Source organism: Psammomys obesus, unplaced genomic scaffold, assembly GCF_907164565.1.
Source record: "Psammomys obesus unplaced genomic scaffold, mPsaObe1.curated_primary_1811, whole genome shotgun sequence".
Lineage (NCBI taxonomy): Eukaryota > Metazoa > Chordata > Mammalia > Rodentia > Muridae > Psammomys > Psammomys obesus.
Window position 1 is genome coordinate 5164325 of NW_026596463.1, and position 19624 is coordinate 5183948.

The 19624-nt window shown below is 42.9% G+C and overlaps 1 long non-coding RNA gene across 1 annotated transcript; it reads left to right on the forward strand.

Moving 5' to 3' along the window:
* Positions 1-453: 453 nt before the first annotated feature.
* On the forward strand, positions 454-19139 carry LOC129670057 (uncharacterized). Its single transcript, XR_008719116.1, has 3 exons — positions 454-553; positions 16597-16751; positions 18966-19139. It is a non-coding gene; the product is annotated as an uncharacterized LOC129670057 (long non-coding RNA).
* Positions 19140-19624: the final 485 nt, after the last annotated feature.

The following is a 19624-nucleotide window of genomic DNA, read 5'->3' on the forward strand; positions in this document are numbered from 1 at the left end:
CAAGTAGCCGCCACAACTGATTTGAGTCCTGTTCAACTGAACAACTCACACAGTTTCACGAGGCAACCTCACTGTGGCTCCGTCACTTCTGAAAGGCAGCCAGAGAGGAACAGATACTCCCCAGTAAGCGTGCCTGTGGGTGTTACACAATCAACAGTGGTTTCACCTGAGCAGCCACACTTCAAGAGATGACGCCAACCTACTTACAATTACGAGAGGCGACTGATTCCCAAACCCCAGGCTTCCTCAGAATGCAAATCCGCTCAGCCATTTGTTCTGCTTGGATGGACTGTGCCCAACTCACATCTCTCACTGTGACAAGCAACAGCTGCCTTTTCCTTTAAGATATTGCATAATGGTCTCTTTATCTCTTGACAGTTACGGAGATTCTCTTTCCGAGATCGTTTTGAATCCTCTTTAGTTGCTGGCATTGCAGATAACCATTAGGTCAGCAGCTGCTCTTGCTGGGCAGCCTGTGCCCAAATTCTGCTTACTCTTGAGGTGTGCTGGCAAGTGATCTAGGCTCAATTGAAATCTAATCTCTGCTGTTTCGGTGAGTTCTTGCTGCCAAACTCATTTTGTTATTCTAGGATTTGTAGACAAACAGGCCTTTGTTTAGATTTGAGTTTTGTATAAAGCTACCAGACTGTTTTGGGTTAATGGTGCACCATTCGGTCAATAATTAGACCAAGGTCTTTGTGGAAGGCAAGCAGAACAGAGCTTTCATTTTGGAGGTGAGCCGCTTGGTGACTTTTAGATGATTAACCTACTTCCTGCTTGCTGTCTCACCTTGGCTCCTGTCTGTCTCTCCACACACTCTTCACACGTTTTGTTTTCTTTTGTTTGTTTCTTCGTGGTATATAAGGGAGCGTTCTATGAGGAACATGTGGAAGTATGAGCCTGATAACTCTCTAAGCCAAACAAGCAAGCCTTGGATGATGAAAGTCATTAGACCAGTGACCAATTGCTAAGAAAGGGGAGGGGTCTTGGTCTGGGGCCAACCATTACACCTCCAATGAAGGCTTCTTTTTATCTGGTAATTTAGGAAGAAATCTCCAAGCTCCCTTTCCTTTACACATCCCAGAAGTCAAGGGTCATCAGGTTGGCATCTGTATGGTGTTGGGAACAAGCAAAAGAAAGTTATTCTAGGTACTACCATCCCATTTTCAGACTCCATTTAATCATAGGGAAAAACCAAATTTAAGATCCTAGGCCCTAGGGGAACTGGGAACTTCCCAATAGCTGAACAGCTTCTGTTGTAAGGAAACAGTTATCTGAGTCCAGATACTTCAGGGACAGCTTGTAAGGAGACAGTTGTCTGAGTCCATCCATCTCTAGGACAACTTCTCCATCTTGCTGTCAGGGTCAAACAAGTTCATGTTCTCAGGCCCAGAGACCTACTACTACCCTAATTGATGGAAACTCCCTTGGTCAACTCCTTATGTCAAAATATGATTGGACAATGCTACATCCCACCCTGCTCCCCTCTGCTCTATGGTTTTCACCCTTTAAATACGCCATACAGCTTCCCTTTGGGACATGGTTCAGATCCCGAATTGGCCACCTCCTTGAGCTCAGAAAATAAAGCTTGTGTAAGCTTCTATATCTGAAGTGAGTTCTCTCTGCTTCCACCCCAAACCCAACATGTGATACCTTTATGTCTCTGTCTCGGCAGTTCTCAACCAGTGGGCTGCAACCCTTCAAACGACCCCTTCGTGGGTGTCACAGATCAGATAGCACGAATACCAGATATTTACATATGTGCCATGACAATAGCAGCATTACAGTTATGAAGTATCAATAAAAATAATATTATGGTTGTGAGTCATCAGGGACCGTATTAAAGGGCCACAGCTCTAGCTGGTTGAGGCTCCTCCTCCTAAACCTCACGCTGTAAAGTGACCATGGTGCACTCTTTTCTTCATGGGTTAAAGGTTTGTTCATGCCAGCATGTCTCCTTTTTCCTGAAGGAGCCTCTGTTTCCCTTACAATGTACCCTAGTTCAAGGGCTAGAGCTTAGTCCAGTGCTAGGGCATTTGTCTTGAAGATATTGTGACTTACATTCAAGTTGTATTATTACTTGAAGAAAAGATGTACTATAATTGTACATGGCGAAAGAAAAATTGATTTGGAATAATAATACATTTGATATATAGGTACATATTTAAGTTGATATCTTTAAGGGGAAAGAAATAAACAAAAACAGGAGGAAAAACACCAGTCAATGATCCTCTTCGAAGAATGGTACTGTCCTTTGAAGAACAACAGTTTTTCTCTTGTTCTACTCAGCTTTTTCTGACCTTCTAAATCAGCCATGCTTTTTCTGGATAATAACAATTATATTGTCATTTTTTTTTTTTTTAGGTCACAGGCTAAATTAAAAAATTTCATCCAGAATTACATAATAGCTGTAATTAAGAATTTTCCTAAATGAGGAGCTGGAGAGAAGGCTCGGTAGCTAAGAGCACCTGCTGCTCTTTCAGAGGACTCAGGTATGGGTCCCAGCACCCACACTGAGTGGCTTACTATGGAATGTAACTAAACTTACAGGGACTCTGATGCCTTCTCTGGCCTCTGCAGGCATAAGCACACACATGGTACACATACAGACAAACAGGCGCACACACACACACACACACACGTACACAAACAGATAAAAAAAAAAAAAAGACTTTTCCTAAGTGGTCAGAATTCAAGAGGAAAATTGTTACATAATATGTATTTTCTTATCTATTTGGTTTCTTTTTCTTTAAGAAATGTATTTATGTGAACACAGGAGATGGGATTTCTATTCTCTCGAAACTGGGGGCCTGTGAACATAGATATTTGTCCCTGTTGCATATACAAGGGTAGTAGAAGGACAGGTCTGTTCTCCACTAGTGTAGTCGATAGATCCATTGACGGAGAGACCAGCCGCCGTCTGCAGCACAGCTTCTGCGACTTGAGTAAGCAGAGGTTACTTTACGTACAGGCAGACAAAACATCCGGCCAAAGGCTTACGTCAAGTCCCAGACCAACCTGGGTTACACGGCGAAACCCCATCTCAAAACAAAAAAAACCTTAAAAACGAATTTATCTACAATGATATAGTTAATAATACGCCTGTACTATGTAAGAGTCAAGATTCCAGGGACACAGGATACTTCACTAAAGCAAAGCTTACAAATCGTTGTGAGAGCTGTTGAGAAGGCGCTTGCTCCCCCCCCCCCCCCCCCCCCCCCCCCCCCCCCGCCCCGGGCCCCGGGGGCCTCGGGGGGGGGGGGGCCCCCCCCCCCCCCCCCCCCCCCAGCTTCGTGCCCTGAGCTGGAGCCCTGTGGTCCTGTGGTGGAGGGAGCGAACCAGCCCTGCATGCTGTCCTCTGATCTCCATCAGGACATGTGTGTACCCCGATATGTACACACATAATTAATTTTAAATTTTAAATTTCCATCTTTTAACTTCTCTGTGTGTAGCCCTGATCACGCTGACCTTGAACTGACAGAGATCTGCCCTGCCTCTGCCTCCCAAGTGCTGGGATTAAAGTCATGCGCCACCACGCCCGTCTGTAACTCCCTTTTCTAACTTCTATGGGCAACAGGTGAGCGCGCGGTGCACAAACACGTGTGGAGAAAGCATCCCTACCCATAATAAATAAACACAAAAATATACTTGGGGTTCATAACGTGGCTCTGAGAGTAAAAGCACTTGTTACCATGTTGGATGACCTGAATTCGAGTCCCACGACACGCTTGGTGGAGGGAGAGAACTGACTTCTTCAAGTTGTCCTCTGATCTCCACACAGGCACAGCATGGCATACATAAACTCTCACATACACACAATACAAGTAAATAAATGTCATAAATTAAAAAAAAAATTCTTTACCATGTTGATCAAATTAGACAAGTGGCTTAACTGTGATCTTCTTTGGGGTATTTAAGTTAGAAAAGATATAGGGTTAAATACATATGCAAATGGCAGATATTCCCTTAAAACAACTTAATTATTTAAGCTGTGATAGGAAAAGAGATTTTAAAAAGCTTAGGTATTAATGCTGGGTGTGGTGGCAATGCTTATTAATCCCAGCACTTAGGAAGCAGAGACGATCAAGGCTGTGTGTATTCCCGGCCAGCCTTATCTATATGGAGAGTTTATTTTCTTGTTTCAAGAAAATAAAATAAGAGCCAGGCAGTGGTGGTGCATGCCTTTAGTCTTAGCACCTTTAATCCCAGCACTTGGGAGGCCTAGGCAGCTGCCCTCTGTTAGTTCGAGGAGAGCCTGGTCTACAGAGTGAGTTCCAGGACAGCCAAGGCTTCACAGAGAAACCCTGTCTCCAAAAACAACAACAAAATAAAATCAGGTTCTGTTTTAAAAATACATAGGCACATTAATTACTAGATGCCTTGAGTATGCCTAAAAACAACTGCTGTACTAAAGGCCGAGGCAGAAAAAGGGATTCCAGATGTTAGCATATAACACTGTAGGTAACAAAGACTTAAAAAATGCTTTTGACGTATTTTAGGGGCTGGGCACCTTTGCTCTCAGGGCTTAGGAGGCATAGACACGTGGATCTTTGGGAGTTCAGGGTCAACTGGTCTATGTAACAAGTTCTAGAACAGCCAGGGGTACATAGAGGTCTTGTCTCAAAAAAAAAAAAAAGAAGAAGAAATACTTTGAAAGTGTAGTGCACATTAACTAGATTGTCTAAACTCCTTAGATAAGAACTTCATATAAACACTAGCATAATAATAAAAAATCCACAATGGAACTTTATGAATTCCATAACAAGTCCACAAAATGTGCGTGTTCATATTCTTTTTTAAAAAATCTTATTTATTTAGTGTTTTAATTTTAGGAAATGGATCTCACTATGTAGCCTTGGCTGGCTTGGAACTCGCTATGTAGGTGAGGCTGGCCTCGAACTCACAAAAACCTGCTTGCCTCTGTCTCTCAGGTTTATATCCTTACAGATTACTTTTAATTATGTGTAGGTGTGTGTGAGAGAGAGAATGTGGGTATGTACACTTGAGTGCTGGTGCCCAAGGAGGACAGAGGCGTTACAACCTTGGAGCCGGGATTGCAGATGGTTGTGAGATGCTTACCATGGGTGCCAGGAACTGAATTTAGGTCCTTCAGAAGAGCAGCAGGTACCACCTCCCCATCCCCGGTGCTCACATTCTTTGTTTGAGACAGGGGTTCTCTGTGTAGCTCTGGTTGTCCTGGACTTGATTTGTAGACCAGGCTGACCTTGAACTCACAGAGATCCGCCTGCCTCTGCCTCCTTTAGTGCTGGAATTAAAGGCGCTGTGCCACCATGACCAGCTCAGTGCTCACATTCTTAAAAAGAAATACCGAGGATCATTTGGTTGTATGATGTACAGAGATGGGGTCTGTCAGAATTAAACATTATGGCTCCACATGAACCTTCAAATTGATACCGGCCTAGCTTTCTCACGGGGCATCCCACAGGAGTAAGGACATGCTGCCAGAATACTAAACAGCATCTAGGAAACTTTTGTGTGCTAGGGGCCATGGCAAGTGCAAGCTTTAAATTAAGCCAAAAATACTGCAAATGTCAGAGATGGGTCCTTCCAGCTTTCGCAAATGGATTTATACAGCTCTGACCCTCAGTGGTTTATGAATGTGTGCTGTTACGACATTTATTTTCTGAACAGGTTGAATCATTTCTGTGCCCCAAATCCTCAGTACACACAGGGGCGACACAGAAGCACAATTAGATTGTGTGTTATTCGGCATATTCCGCTTTCCTATCTATTGATACAGAAGCACATTTAACCAGAATTCTTACTTGTAATGAAAGTTTTGCTTTCTTTGTAAACTCAGTTATGTTTTGTAAATGATGTGTTTTTGTTTTAATCCCAAGTGTGGGGTTTTAGTTGGGCTGTAGTTTGTTCGTAGCTGTTATTTGTCTCCTGTGGGGCATGGCCTTTGACAGCTGTGAAAGGCCTTTCATCTTCAGCATGGAGACAGATGGGCATGGTCTAGGGCCCAGAAAGAGAAAGTGTGGCATCCGGTGATGGCGTGTGGCAAGCAGCAGTTTGGAGAGAGCAGAGACAGACAGACCATGTGGTGGTTTGGAGCAGACAGACAGACAGACAGACAGAGATTCTTAGGAGTGCAGCAGCTTGGAGGAGACTGCTGGCTGCATTTGCTATTGACAGATATCGGTATAGCCCTAAAAGAACCCATCCACCCTAAACAGCCGGGAGAAGTAAAGGGGTCTGCACCCCCTCTCCCCACCAACCTTCTCTCTCCTGTGTAGGGTTGTGAGGTTGGAAGGGAAATAGGGGCCTAAACACCCCAAATAAAATAGAGTTTAAAAACCAAGCTCAGCACTTACTCATAATTAAAACTGTGAAATCTTTCTCCCATCACTCACAAACATCATGTCTTTACCCTCAGTTTTTCTTAAAAAAAAAAAAAAAAAAAAAAGGAAGGCCCTGAAGCCAACTGAAAAGTTATTCTGGTCAGATGTGAGAAATGGAGAGAGAGCCTCTGAAGAGGCTGCTGCTAACTCAAGACCACTCAGGGAACATTCTTGTATCTTTTCGGCCACACTTTTCTGCTGTATTGCTTTAAGTTACTTCTGCCCTAGCCTTCCATATTCTGCTGGCAGCAATGAGCTGTGTGAGGCTAGAACAGAGGTTGGCCTGATGACAAATTTGGCTGGCCATTCATTTTGATAAATGAAGTGTTTTACGCAACGCACCCACAGCCATTACAAGAAAACAACAACAAAAACCCAACTGAGTACATTGTCTGTGACTGTTGTTGTGTACAGCAGCGGGGTTGAGAAAGAACATACAACCGGGACACCAAAAGTGTTAGTGTCTTGTTCTGTATAGAGATGACAATTATCATCAGAGCGCTATAATTCCGCTTTTCCAACATATTTAAATGTTTCTATTTTGCATTATTTGTTGTGTCTGCTTTATATTGCACAGTGTGTGTGTGTGTGTGTGTGTGTGTGTGTGTGTGTGTGTGTGTGTAAGCATATATGGCGAGCACATGGAGATCAGAGGACAGCTTGCAGGAGCCAATTCTCTCCTTCTACCCTGTGGGTGATGGAGATTGAACTCAAGTAGTCAGTCTTGGCAGCAAGCACCTTTACTCACCGAGCCATCCCGCCAGCCCTTCTTTCAACCTATTTTTAGTTCATTCATTTTAATAGATGGTGTAAAGTTATGTGCTACTTCAACTTAATAAATAAGTGGAGTGTGTGTGTGTGTGTGTGTGTGTGTTACAGCAACTAAATAAATAGAAACCATGAATTTAAGAGAAAGCTCAGGGTGGTGAGTGTGAAGAATTGGGAGAAAGAAAGGGGAGAGGGAAAATAATGTAACTATCATTTCAAAAATATCTTTAAAATTAAACTTTTTTAAACAATGCATAAATGAAAAAAGTTCTTGCATCAAGAAATTTAAAGTGCCAGCAATAACCATTTGCCATATCATAGTCCCAAACTACTATATCTGCAGCTCCACCCAAGTTAAATGATGTCTTAGACAGCTTTTTCTTCTTTTTCCTGTGAAGACACAAGCTTCGTCACTGACAAGGCAGCACCTAGGCTAATTGCTCTGCTGAGCTATTAGACCATTCCTGGGGAATGATTTAGTGGCAGTCTATCTCCAACTGGTCCTGTGCTGGCTAGTTTCATGTTTGAGTCACTGGACAGGAGGTAGACTCAGTTGAAAAAAATATCTCTATAAGTTTGGGCTGTAGAAGAAAACAGTCGACATAGCCGGGTGTAGTGGCGCGTGCCTTGTGCCTTTAATCCCAGCCCTCAAGAGGCAAAGGCAGGCAGAGCTATGTGAGCCCAAGGCCAGCCTAGTCTGCAGTGGGCGTTCCAGGACAGCTAAGGCTACACAAAGAAACCCTGTCTCCAAAAACAAACAAACAAAACAAAAAACAAAACCAACCAACCAAACAAACAAAAAAAAACAAAACATAAAAGATTGGTCTGTAAGCAATCCTGTAGGACCTTGTTTAAATTAGTGATTGATGGAGGAGGCCTGCATGCAGGCCCTGCCCGTTGTGGGTGGTGCTGTGCTCTCCTTGAGCACAGATAGTCCCGGATTTTACAAGAAAGCCAGCAAGCAGCACCCCCTGCATGGCCTCTACATGACCAGCCTCCAGGTTCCTGCCTTGTTTAAGTTCCTGTCCTGATCCTGACTTCCAAACTGTGATGTGGAAGGATCAGCCAAATAAACCCTTTCCTCCCAAGTGGCTCTGGTCATGGTGTTTCATCGGGGCAATGGTAACCCTGACTAAGACATTTCCTAATGACACTTGCCATTTGATTTTCTTGTCCCCGATTCATCTACCATGTCCTACCTCGTACCACAGTTAGCCTGAGTGACCAATAGAATCTGGTAAAACTGATGGAACATCACTCCCAAGGTTGTAGAAGAGTATGCGCTCTGCCTGCCTCTCTGAGACTTTTATGCTACAGGAAGTGAGCTGTTGCGGTATGGGCAGCCTTAGGAAGAGGCTCATGGAGCTGTGAGCAGGGAGCTCACAGCCAGCAGGAACTGAGCTTCCAGTGAACAACCAGCTGAGTGAGCCTTCTCAGAAGCAGGCTCTGTCCCCATATTTAAGAGAACTGCAGCCTCAGGTGTAACCTCCTGACTCAAAGCCTTTCAAGGAAGCTGCTCCCAGATTCATGGCTCTGAGGAACTCAGATAATATTCTGGTTTTCAAGCTGCTTGGTTTGGAATAGTTTGTTACAAAGCTGTAGATAACTAATACAATTCCCCAACATTCCAAATGGACTATATCTCTTTTTAAAGACAACTAAAATATAAATTTTGTGGGGTTTTTTTGGGGATTAATTAATTATTTATTTTTTCACCCCGCCCCAATCTCCATATAAATTTTGTCATGAGAAAATAATTTTGAAAAGAACAATTGAAGGGGTGGGCTAGGTTGAGAATGGTAGCCAAGGTTCTGGCAGCCTTGCCCTTCTACTTTTCCTCTGCCCTGATAAAAACCATTAGATTACATTCCTACAGCTGTCTGTTTCCTTATTTGGCCACTTCCTCCTCCTGAGGTGACCACCAAAGTCAAAGTATTGAAGTCCAGCAATCAAAAGGCCCCTCTGGCTCACCTAATTAACATGCCCAATTAAAACTAAACACCCCATCCTAACATGGGGTTTTCCCATTTATCTTTATAAACCATCTTTTTCCTGTGGTCTATGTCTTTTCTCTATCCTTTGTCCTCCTGGACAAATACCCCTTTGCCCGCTCCCTTGCTCCCTTCCCCTTCTCCCTCATTCTCTATTTTCTGTTTTTGTCTCTTATTCCCTGTGGTTCATCCTCCTGGGCCAAATAAATCTCCTTTGTGCTGAGAACTTTTCTTGGCACATCCTGGGCCGATACTTTTTCTTTCAATGATCACAGTCTACAGAAACGAAACCTCAGAGGCTTATTTTAAAACCTCATTCTAATTGACATAGTAAATAATACAGCCCAACCCCTGAGATTAAATTCCTTAACCAGCCTTGCAGTTATAGGTAATACAATAGCCTTAGAATTGTTTGGGCCAAATAAAGGAATGTTCTCTTTTAATCATTGCTAACAATGACTATCCAACTCAAGCTCTACACAATCACTGGAACAATCTATCTCCAGTACAGTCTGACTACCTGAAGTACACTAAGGGCACACACACACACACACACACACACACACACACACACACTCCTGGAACTCACTCTGTAGACCAGGCTGGACCACTCACAAAGACTCTCTCTGAGCTTCCTGAGTGCTGGGACTGAAGTCACCATCATACCCAGTGATCTGGAATATCTCTGAGATTGTTTCTTTGATTAGGTCTGGGAATTTGGGGTCATGGATCTGAAGTGTGTCTGAGGTCCTCAGTTACACTCACACGCCTCACTGCTGTTCAACGTCTGCCGAGCATGGTCTTACATGCTCTCTGCTGTGCTAACAGATGACTGGAAAGTGATTCAAAGACAAAAGCCAGAGCGAAATCAACCAATAGACAAGTAAACTGAGAGTCAGACTTTCACTAATTGTCTTAGTTACAGTTGCTATGCTGTAATGGGGAACACTGTGACCAAAACCAACTTGGGGAGGAAAGGGTTTATTTGGCTTATTCCACATCACTGTTCATTATTGAAGGAAATCAGAACAGAAACTTAAACAGGGTAGGAACCTGGAGGCTGATGCAGAGGCCATGGAGGGGTGCTGCTTACTGGCTTGCTCCCCCTGCTTTCTTTCTTTTCTTTTTTTTAAATATTTATTTATGTAACTTATGCATATGAGTGCTCTATTTGCATGTATGGCTGCATGACAGAAGAGGGCATCAAATTCCACTGTAGATGGTTATCATTACAGAGTCACCATCTGTAATGATCCACCAGCCCTGGAATGGCACTACCCACGATGGCCTAAGCCCTCTCACATCAATCACTAGAAAACTGCCCTATGTGCTTGCCTATAGATGGCTCTTAGAGAGGCATTTTCTTAGTTGGGGCTCCTTCCTCTCAAATGACTTTAGCTTGTGTCAAGTTAACATAAAGTTAGCTAGCACACTAATTAAATATTACCTCTAATCGAAATCAGCAATGATGGTAAAGATTTACAACTCTTGATGTTCATGAGGGAGGCTTTGACTGAAGGTCAACAGGAAGACCTGAAATGAGGAAAGTTTTCGTGTAGCTTGAGAAAATATTAGTAGTTTTTTTTAACCAAAATAGTGGGGGAAACAAGTAGCCACAAGACAGTTTTAAAGACATTCAGTTGCTGGGTGGTGGTGGCGCACACCTTTGATCCCAGCGCTCGGGAGGCAGAAGCAGGCAGATCTCTGAGAGGTCCAGGACAGCCTAGTCTACAGAGTGAGTCCAGGACAGCCAAGGCTACACAGAGAAGCCTGTCTCAAAAACAAAACAAAACAAAACAACAAAAAAGGACATTCAGTTGATAAAGAATAATTTAACTCCGTAAGCCCCATGCTGTTGACAGCTCATGGGTCAGTCTGACTCCAACAGGCACCTACCTGAGGGCAAAGTTACCAATGACACTTGTCACTGCGGAGCCATGCTCTTCAGATGATATCGATTCTTTTGTCTGCTTAGTCCCAGCTCAACACGTTTCTCCAGTGGACCAATAGCGTGGTCTGTTTGGAGACACCAGGCCTGACCAGCATAGCCCACCTTCACAAGGGCAGAGGGAATAAATGCACGTTTGTCTTTTTGTTTCAGATGTTGAATATTGATATTCACCACCCTCTCTTAAACTCCTCTGATTATTGTTTCCTTTTAAAGAAGAAATTCATTACATTTTTATTCTGCCTGTGTATGTATGCATGCACGTAGGCACTAGTGTAATTGCATGTGGCAGTCAAGGACAGCTTGCAGAAGCTGGTGTTCTCCTACCTTGTTGGTCGGGGGATCAAACTTAGGTCCTCAGGCTTGGTGGCAAATGTATCTACCTACGGAGCCATCTCACCGCTTTCCTTCTTTTCTTCTCTTAAAATTTCCTTCCTTTGACTATCAATAATATTAATGATGATGGTGATGATTTCTTAACCTCCATTTACGGTGGTGTGTTGGTTAATTTGTCAGTTTGATACAAGCAAGAGTTATCTGGGAGAGGGAACCTCAACTGAGAAATTGCGTCCAAGAGATTGGCCTTGGGTTAATGATTGATGTACCCAGCCCAGAGCAGGTGAGCAATGGAGAGCCACGGTGAGCAATCCAGTAAGCAGCACCCTTCTGTGGCCTCAGTTACTGCCTCCAGGTCCCTGTCTTGAGTTCCTGCTCTGGCTTCTCTCAGTGATAGACTGTGACCTGGTACCAGTAAATCAAATTAACTCTTTTCTCTCCAAGTTGCTTATGGTCACAGTGTCTAGCCCAGTGACAGGAAACAGAGCAGAACAAATGGACAGAACTTTAAATACATTAGCTCGATAATTGAAGGCTTCCAGTAACATGTGGCTACTGGAACTTCTCAGGTGTCTGGGCAACACTCAGACCTGGAGTTGTTAGCCTTGGCTCCTTTATTCTGCTCATTCGATTATTTGCCTTTGGATATGTTTCTTACTCTTTCCCTGTTCTGCTCAACCTCGCAATGGGCTGTTTCCCAGGAATAATGTCCCTGGCTTTTCTCCCAGATGGCTTCAGCTTCAGCTCGGCTCTGTCGGTTGCAATCTGTGATAAAAGATGGAAAGCCCTATATCTCCTTTTTACATCTGGGGGTGGCAAGAGTGTTTTCCATATCACATGCCTTTTGTTTTGCTGGTAGATGTGTGCACATGTGGACATAAGAAGACTGTCTTACAATCTGGCTTTGATTCTCAGCTTTTGCTATACTTATATATACCTATATTACTTAAAATATCAACTAATTTCAGATTTCCTGGACCACAAAAATGAGAGCTTGTCCTGGGTAAAACTGAAGGACTTAAGGTGGTTGTCTGTGTTAAGCAGGGCTCTCTAGAGGACCAGAGCCACCACAACATATATGTATGCATATGGATTCTGAAAGGGGGTGCATTCGACTGTTTACACGACAAAGGCTGAGTGATCCGACAATGGCCTCTGCACACTGGAAGGCTGAGTACCTGCTTGCCTGTCGGTCCAAAAAACCGGATGCCTCAGCGCCTGCTGGAGAGTTCCTGGTCTGTGGTCCACCCTGAAGCCTAAGAGGGACACAGTCCGATAAATCAGTAAAGGACGTAGCAGTGGCATCAGCAATGACAAATACAGTAACCATCAAGGAATGGAGACAGTGACAAAGACAGGAAGGCAAAGACAGGCAAGAGAAATTGCTTTTGACTTGGGTATCTTTGGATCTGGGTCGCGCACTGGAAGGTCTCATCAGCACTGAGTAGAAGGTCTTCTCTTGGTTAGTTTTTCCTGGACATATCTTCACAGATCCCATTAAGTTGACAACATTATTAGCCATCACTAAAAAGAACAACAACAACAAAACAACAGTAGGCTGGAGAGATGGCTCAGTGATTAAGAACACTGGCTTTTGTTCTAGAGGACCCAGGTTCAATTCCCAGCATCCATGTGGCAACTCACAACCATCTGTATCTTCAGGTCCTGATGCCCTCCTCCAGCTTCTGTGGTCACCAGACATGTTTTGCAGACCAAACAATACACACAAAATAACAAAACAAATCTAAAAACAAAATAAAATAATTTTAAAAAGTAAAGGAAAATAAAATAACAACAAAAAATTAACATTCACTGGTGATACATGCCTATAACAAACGAGGAAAAGGACTAGGGAGAGGAGGAGAGAGAGGCAAGGGAAGGAGGAGGAAGAGGAGGGAGAGAAGGAGGAGGAGGAGTCTGTTTCTAAATCACCTATAACCCCCCAAACAAGCAGAGCTTAGTGACTCAGTTTTGCCAAGTAGCGAATGAAATTATTGATCTTGGGGATCACCGTCACCATGCTCAATTAGAACCCACCATGATTCTGGCCCTGTGAAAATCATTCAGCATTTTTTAGAGTTATGATTTCTTTCCTTCTCTCATGTAAGAATTTAAAATGACTTTAAAATGAAAGTTTAAAATTCTTGGTTTAAAAACAGAAGGAAAAAAGTATCAACACAGGTTTTCTTTTGAAATGTTTGAATTCTTACAGAGTACAAGCAAGGAAATAATGATAAATCAGTAGAAACATAATTTCCAAAAACATGGTGTTATATATTTGTATAATATAATAATAAATAGGAATACATTTTCTTTTTTGTTTTTTGTTTTGTTTTGTTTTTTTTGAGACAGGGTTTCTCTGTGTAGCCTTGGCTGTCCTGGACTCTCTTTGCAGACCAGGCTGGCCTCGAACTCACAGAGATCTACCTGCCTCTGCCTCTAGAGTGCTGGGGTCACAGGTGTGTGTGCCATCATGCCTGGCAGGAATACATTTTTAGTATAGCATCTTAGGTAATTATGAGACTTCACAGGCTTTTCTTTCCACGGCTCATTTAATGGGGCATCTTAACTTAAACTTTTTGCAATTTTGTTTTCAATTGATATAATGAAAACTAACATTAGTTGATCTTGGAAAACGATAAATTGCAAATAGCGTTTGAATGTTTTAGTTTTTGACAAGGCCTTTCTGCTAGTGCAGTTATTATTGTAGTGATTGTCACAGTATTTATAACCAAATTTAGAGTAAATTTCTGATAAATTATTTTGAAACACATTTTGGCCCATGTAGAGCTGATAGCTCTCATGGAACATTTTTTTTTCTAAAAATATTTAATCTTTTATATAAATAAATTTTGTATAAAACTAAATTTAATTTTAAATGTAAATTTATACAATAGAATTTTAATGTTTCCTTTGACATTTGCTGAAACTTGTAGAGATTGTACCAGAAACTAAATATGGCTTCCTGACTTGTGCAAAATTAAAAAAACATGGCTTATGCATTCTACCAATGTGTCTTTAATTACATAGAAATATTAATGTTTAAATCATGGTCCTTGCTAACCCGTCCTTCTGAAGCTTGCTGAGAAAAGTGGTATGCTTTACCAGTCAGTGCCCAGACACTGATAGGTACTGTCTCAAACCTGTGGCTATGTGCTTTGCAATCTTGAAATGGAGAAACTAAGCTCTTTCAACGGTGCCTCAGATTTTCTCACCCTGGTGTGTGTGCCCTTGAATTTCACATCCTTTACTGATAGTCTGCCGCTTGCATTTCAGTTGTTCCTGTCCTGGAAGAGACCAGACTTGGTGTTCGTGTGGGTGCCACAGGGTCAGGCTCTTGGGACCAAGGCTCAGGCCAACTTCTCACCATATCTGCAAGCAGGCTCTCCCTCTTCTACCGCCATGCCTGCTCTGGCACTGCTTCTGTGCTGCTTTTATCTCTGCTCCCTGTTGCAAATCTGGGCCTAGGTCCAAGTCCGGTAGTTTTGGTCAGTAAATACAATCTTCCTATGTTCCTAAGACCTTGGAAGATGAGCAGAATACTGCAGAAGAGGAACCAGGGATGTTTGTTTTCCTTTTTAAAGTATAATAAAATGTGCAACCTCTAATGGAAGGAGCTGAGACTTGCTGACTTCTGGAAGTCACTACAGCGGCCTCAGCAACCCCCTTAGCAGTGCCAGGAGACCCTTAGCAATGGGGACAGTTGTTTTGCAGGATGTCCAAGGATGTAGAAAACATTCTAGCTCACCAAGAATCTTCCGAAAATGGTGTTATGTGAAGATTTGGCAAGTATCCAAAAAATCCATCTCTTTCTGTTTTGAAACGGTCTCATTGTGTAATTCAGGCTGGCCCTAAACTAGCAACTCGCCTGCCTCAGCTTCCTGTCTACGGCGATGTACAGGCAGGCACCCTCACACCAGACTCCAAGCTGTATTTTTGCATAAGCTTGTGCTGACCTAAATGAATATCTCCTCCATGCAATGGTGCCCTCTCTCTTGAACCTTCTAACTACACTGAGGAAACCTAAGACCCAAACTTCAGCAAGTCTTCAAGGTTCTAAATGTGGGTGTGAAATATATTATGTCACTTTTAAGTGGTATTATTTTGAACATTCTTTGTTATGGAAATTTCAAACATATACAAAAAATAGAAAAGAAAGACAAGAAAACTACGAGGACACAAAAGTGAAAGGAACCCCTCATTTCAGAGTCTGGTTAAAGCCTCTCACCAGATGAGAAGCAAGACTTTAGCACAGTTAACAATATTTACTAGAAAGGCTGTCAGAGCACAAATAATGTATGTATTAGGTTTCAAACCCAGGATAAGCAGCTGATATTTGACATATCAGAGCTCTAACCTGAACTGTCCAGCCCTGGGCTGGGCTGCCCTTCCCCCAGAGGTTCTTCCATACGTAATCCAGACATTTTGGTTACCACTATTTTTTGTACCTTTTGTAGCTTTGGCCTCCTGGCTCTCCCTTCCCATCCCCTTCTCCCCACACAGTTCAAACTCATGACCATTCTGGACTCTCCCAGACATGTCTGCTTCTGGCTATGATAAACCTTCTTCTCCACCATACCTAGGAGCAGTCCTGTCCTTTTATTTTTATTTTTTTATTTATGTTTTTCTTTCATATACAGACATTTTATGTCAAAATAGGAATGATCCAGTCTTAAGACCTGAATGTATATGGCCCTGGGTGGGGTCTCATTCCTTTCTTTGATATTGCCTAAGTATCTCAAACAAAATTTTATAGTAAAGATATCCCTCCCCCCGTCCTGTTCCTGTGGGCTAGATTTTTACATCAATGACTGTAATCCTCCCGTGTGTCCCTTGGGAACCATTCAATATTAAGATAGTAACTTCAAACCCTTTCACAATCCTTTACTGAAATCCTGTTATCAAGTTCTGTTGTAAAGGTGGTGAGGTGCCCTGCCCTGCCTTTACCAATGCCTCCACGCATTACCTTTTTCTGAGCATCTGTTTTCTCCCAGGCCTCCTGCTTAAGCCTATATTAAGACATCTTTTAACATTGCCATTGCCCAGGTCTTGTATAGGCAGCTGTTCTTAGGAGACACAGTTTAGCAGCAGACTTCCTGGTCTTCTGGCTCTTACAGTCTTTCTGGCCCCTCCTGCATTTTCCTGGAGACTTAGGTGGAGTTATGTGCACTAATATTTCTCTTCTAAGCTCCACAGCCTCCCTTCTAGGGAGTAAAGAGATGGCTCGGCTGTTAAGAAGACTGGCTGCTCTGCTAGAAGTCCCAGGCTTGATTCCACACGGTGGCTCGCAACCTCTGTGAATCCAGTTCCAGGGGGCTTGGCAACCTTTTCTGGCCTCTGAAGGTATCAGACACATATGCAATGCACTCATATATCTATGCAAACACCCACACACAGTATGATTAAAATAAATACTTTTGTGAAATCTTTAATATAACCTCTAACTCTGCCTCAAAAACTGGCTAGTTCTCAAATTCTTTTCAGTGTTGAAGCCATAAATCCTGATTTGGCCTTTGTTGAGGTCCCTGAAACTCGAGGTGAACTCCCTAGGCCCCTGAGGGTGATGGTGGGGAGCTGTGCCTCCGTTAGCTGTACTCCAAAATGAGACATAATGAACCTGCTTGTATGTTTTAACTCATCTTCAACCATTTCATGAGTAAAAATTGTACCTTCCTTTCCTTCCTTCCTTCCTTCCTTCCTTCCTTCCTTCCTTCCTTCCTTCCTTCCTTCCTTCCTTCCTCCCTCCCTCCCTCCCTCCCTCCCTCCCTCTTTCTTTCTTTCTTTCTTTCTTTCTTTCTTTCTTTCTTTCTTTCTTTCCTTCTTCCTTTCTAGATAAGGTCTTCCTCTGTAGCCCTAGCTGGCCTTGAGCTCACAGAGGTCTGTCCTCCCCTGCCTCTTGAGTGCTGGGATTAAAGGTTGTACTACCACATCCAGCATTGTGAATATATTTTATTTCCCTTTATCCACTTCCCACCTCCAGGAACACAGTCTTTCTCATTTGTGTGCAGATACTTCTCAGATGTCTTTAGATCAGGTAGCTGCCGGGAGTGATGGTGCAGACCGTTAGTCCCAGCACTTGGGAGGCAGAGGCAGGCAGATCTCTGAGTCTGAGGTCAGCCTGGACTACAGAGTGAGTTCCTGGATAGCCAGGGCCACAAAGAGAAAACCTGTCTCAAAAAACCAAAAACAACAACCAAAAATTAGATAGCATTATTTCACCTGAAACTCAAATAGTTGTTATTAATTCCTGTAAGTCTTTTTATGTGTATGTGTATGCAAGTTTGTGTGCTTATGTTCATGTTCACGCACACACATGCGTGTGCACACAGAGATCAGAGGTCAGCCTCAGCGTCACACCTCAGCAATACTGTCCACCTTGCTTTCTGAGACAGGATCTCTCAGTGACCCGGAACTTCCCAGTTAGGCTACATTGGCCAGCCAGGCGGACCTGAGGTCTGACAGTTTTCCCATTGCTGAGCTCTTAACACCTTTCATCACGCTTAGTTAATTTGTTTGTTTGTTTGTTTTTTCTTTTTCTTGAGATAGGGTTTCTCTGTGTAGTCTTTGCTGTCCTGGACTCCCTTTGTGAACCAGGCTGGTAGTTAATTCTTTTCAAACATGGGTTCTGGGGATCAAATACAGATCTCATGCTTGCAAAGATAGGTACTTTACAGACTGAACTATCTTCCCAGGCCCTCCCCCCTGCCCCCAATTTTTTTTTGGTAATTCTTACTTACTTTCTCCAATTATCACTTAAAAAAAAAAAAAGACAAAGTGTTACTCTATGGACCAGGCTTGCCTTCAACTCCATGGGTGGTGGAGGCTGGCCATGAAGATGCCTGAGGAGCCACCACACCCAGGCTTATCACAGTTTATGTTTGATTCACAATCCTACCCAGGCCTACATGCTGCAATTAGCCAGTATGACTCTTTCAACATATAACTGTTCCACACACACACACTCTCTTTTTCTTTGCAATTTATTTGTTGAAGAAACAGGACCATTTGTCCTACACAGCTATTCATGGTCCTGAGTGCTCATGTCTTGAATCTAGTTGTGGTCTGAATGTTATAACCTTCCCCAAGTTAATACATTGAAATGCTGCAGTTTGTTTATCTATTTGTCACATTAGGGCTCAAACTTAGAGCCTGTGCATTCTGGACAAGCTCTTTACCACGGGTTGCACACACCCTTAGCCTCCTATGTTGATACTCTCACCCCTTAAATGACAGAACTTGCAAATGGGGCCTTGAGACGTGCTTAGATCATAGAGGCAGAGCCCTCCATAAATAGGATTGGCCCCTTATAAAGGGACCCCTGAGAGACACCCCATCTCCTTCCCCATATGAGGGAACCGGCCAGCAGGCCTTTTCCAGGCAGGGTACATGGACTGCTGTCTTAACCTTAGACTTCTAAGCCTCTAAAATGGAGAAATACTTTTCTCTGTACTTTACTAGATTTTGGTGAGAAGTCTGCATGGCTAAGGCCCCTTGGATAGTGTTACCGGCATGCGCCTGCTCCTTGTGTGTCTGTAACTTGTCTCTTTATTTCTGCAGGATTGGACCTTCGTCTTTGATTATTCGGCATGTGGTAACTTCCAATGTGGTCTGGTGACCCTTCGATCTCAACACGATAATGTCTCAGGGTTTAGAAGACGCTTACATTTAGAATTATCCATTAGCTGGACGATTCCTGAAAAGATAAACTTTCCTGCACAAAATACAGCAGCCTGGGAGATAATTTGGATAAAAACATTAAGAGCTTCACAATTCTTTCTCTTTATTTCCCAGTCTTTGAAATAATGAATTATTTTTCCCAGTATCTTGTGAATGTGGATTATTTAGTTAGGTTTTTAAAACTTAAAATTTTAAAGCCGGGTGTTGCTATACAGTCCTGGCTGGCCTTGAACTTGCTGTGATCCTCCTGCCTCTGCTTCCCCAAGATCTGGGATTGCAAGTGTGTACCACCATATCCAGAGATGAGGAGGTTTTCAAAGCCTAATTGGGAATTCATGGATTTGAACTTATTTGGTATATTTTGATCCTTATTAACACTCAAATTGCCCCGTCTCCAGCCAATTGAAACATCACCAAGTGGTTTTCCTTGATCATTTTAATAGGACCTCACTGGCACGTTTTTCTGTCCCAGATCTGGAATCCACTGATTCTCTAAGGTGATGTGTGTGTATATGTGTGTGTGTATGTATGTGTATGGT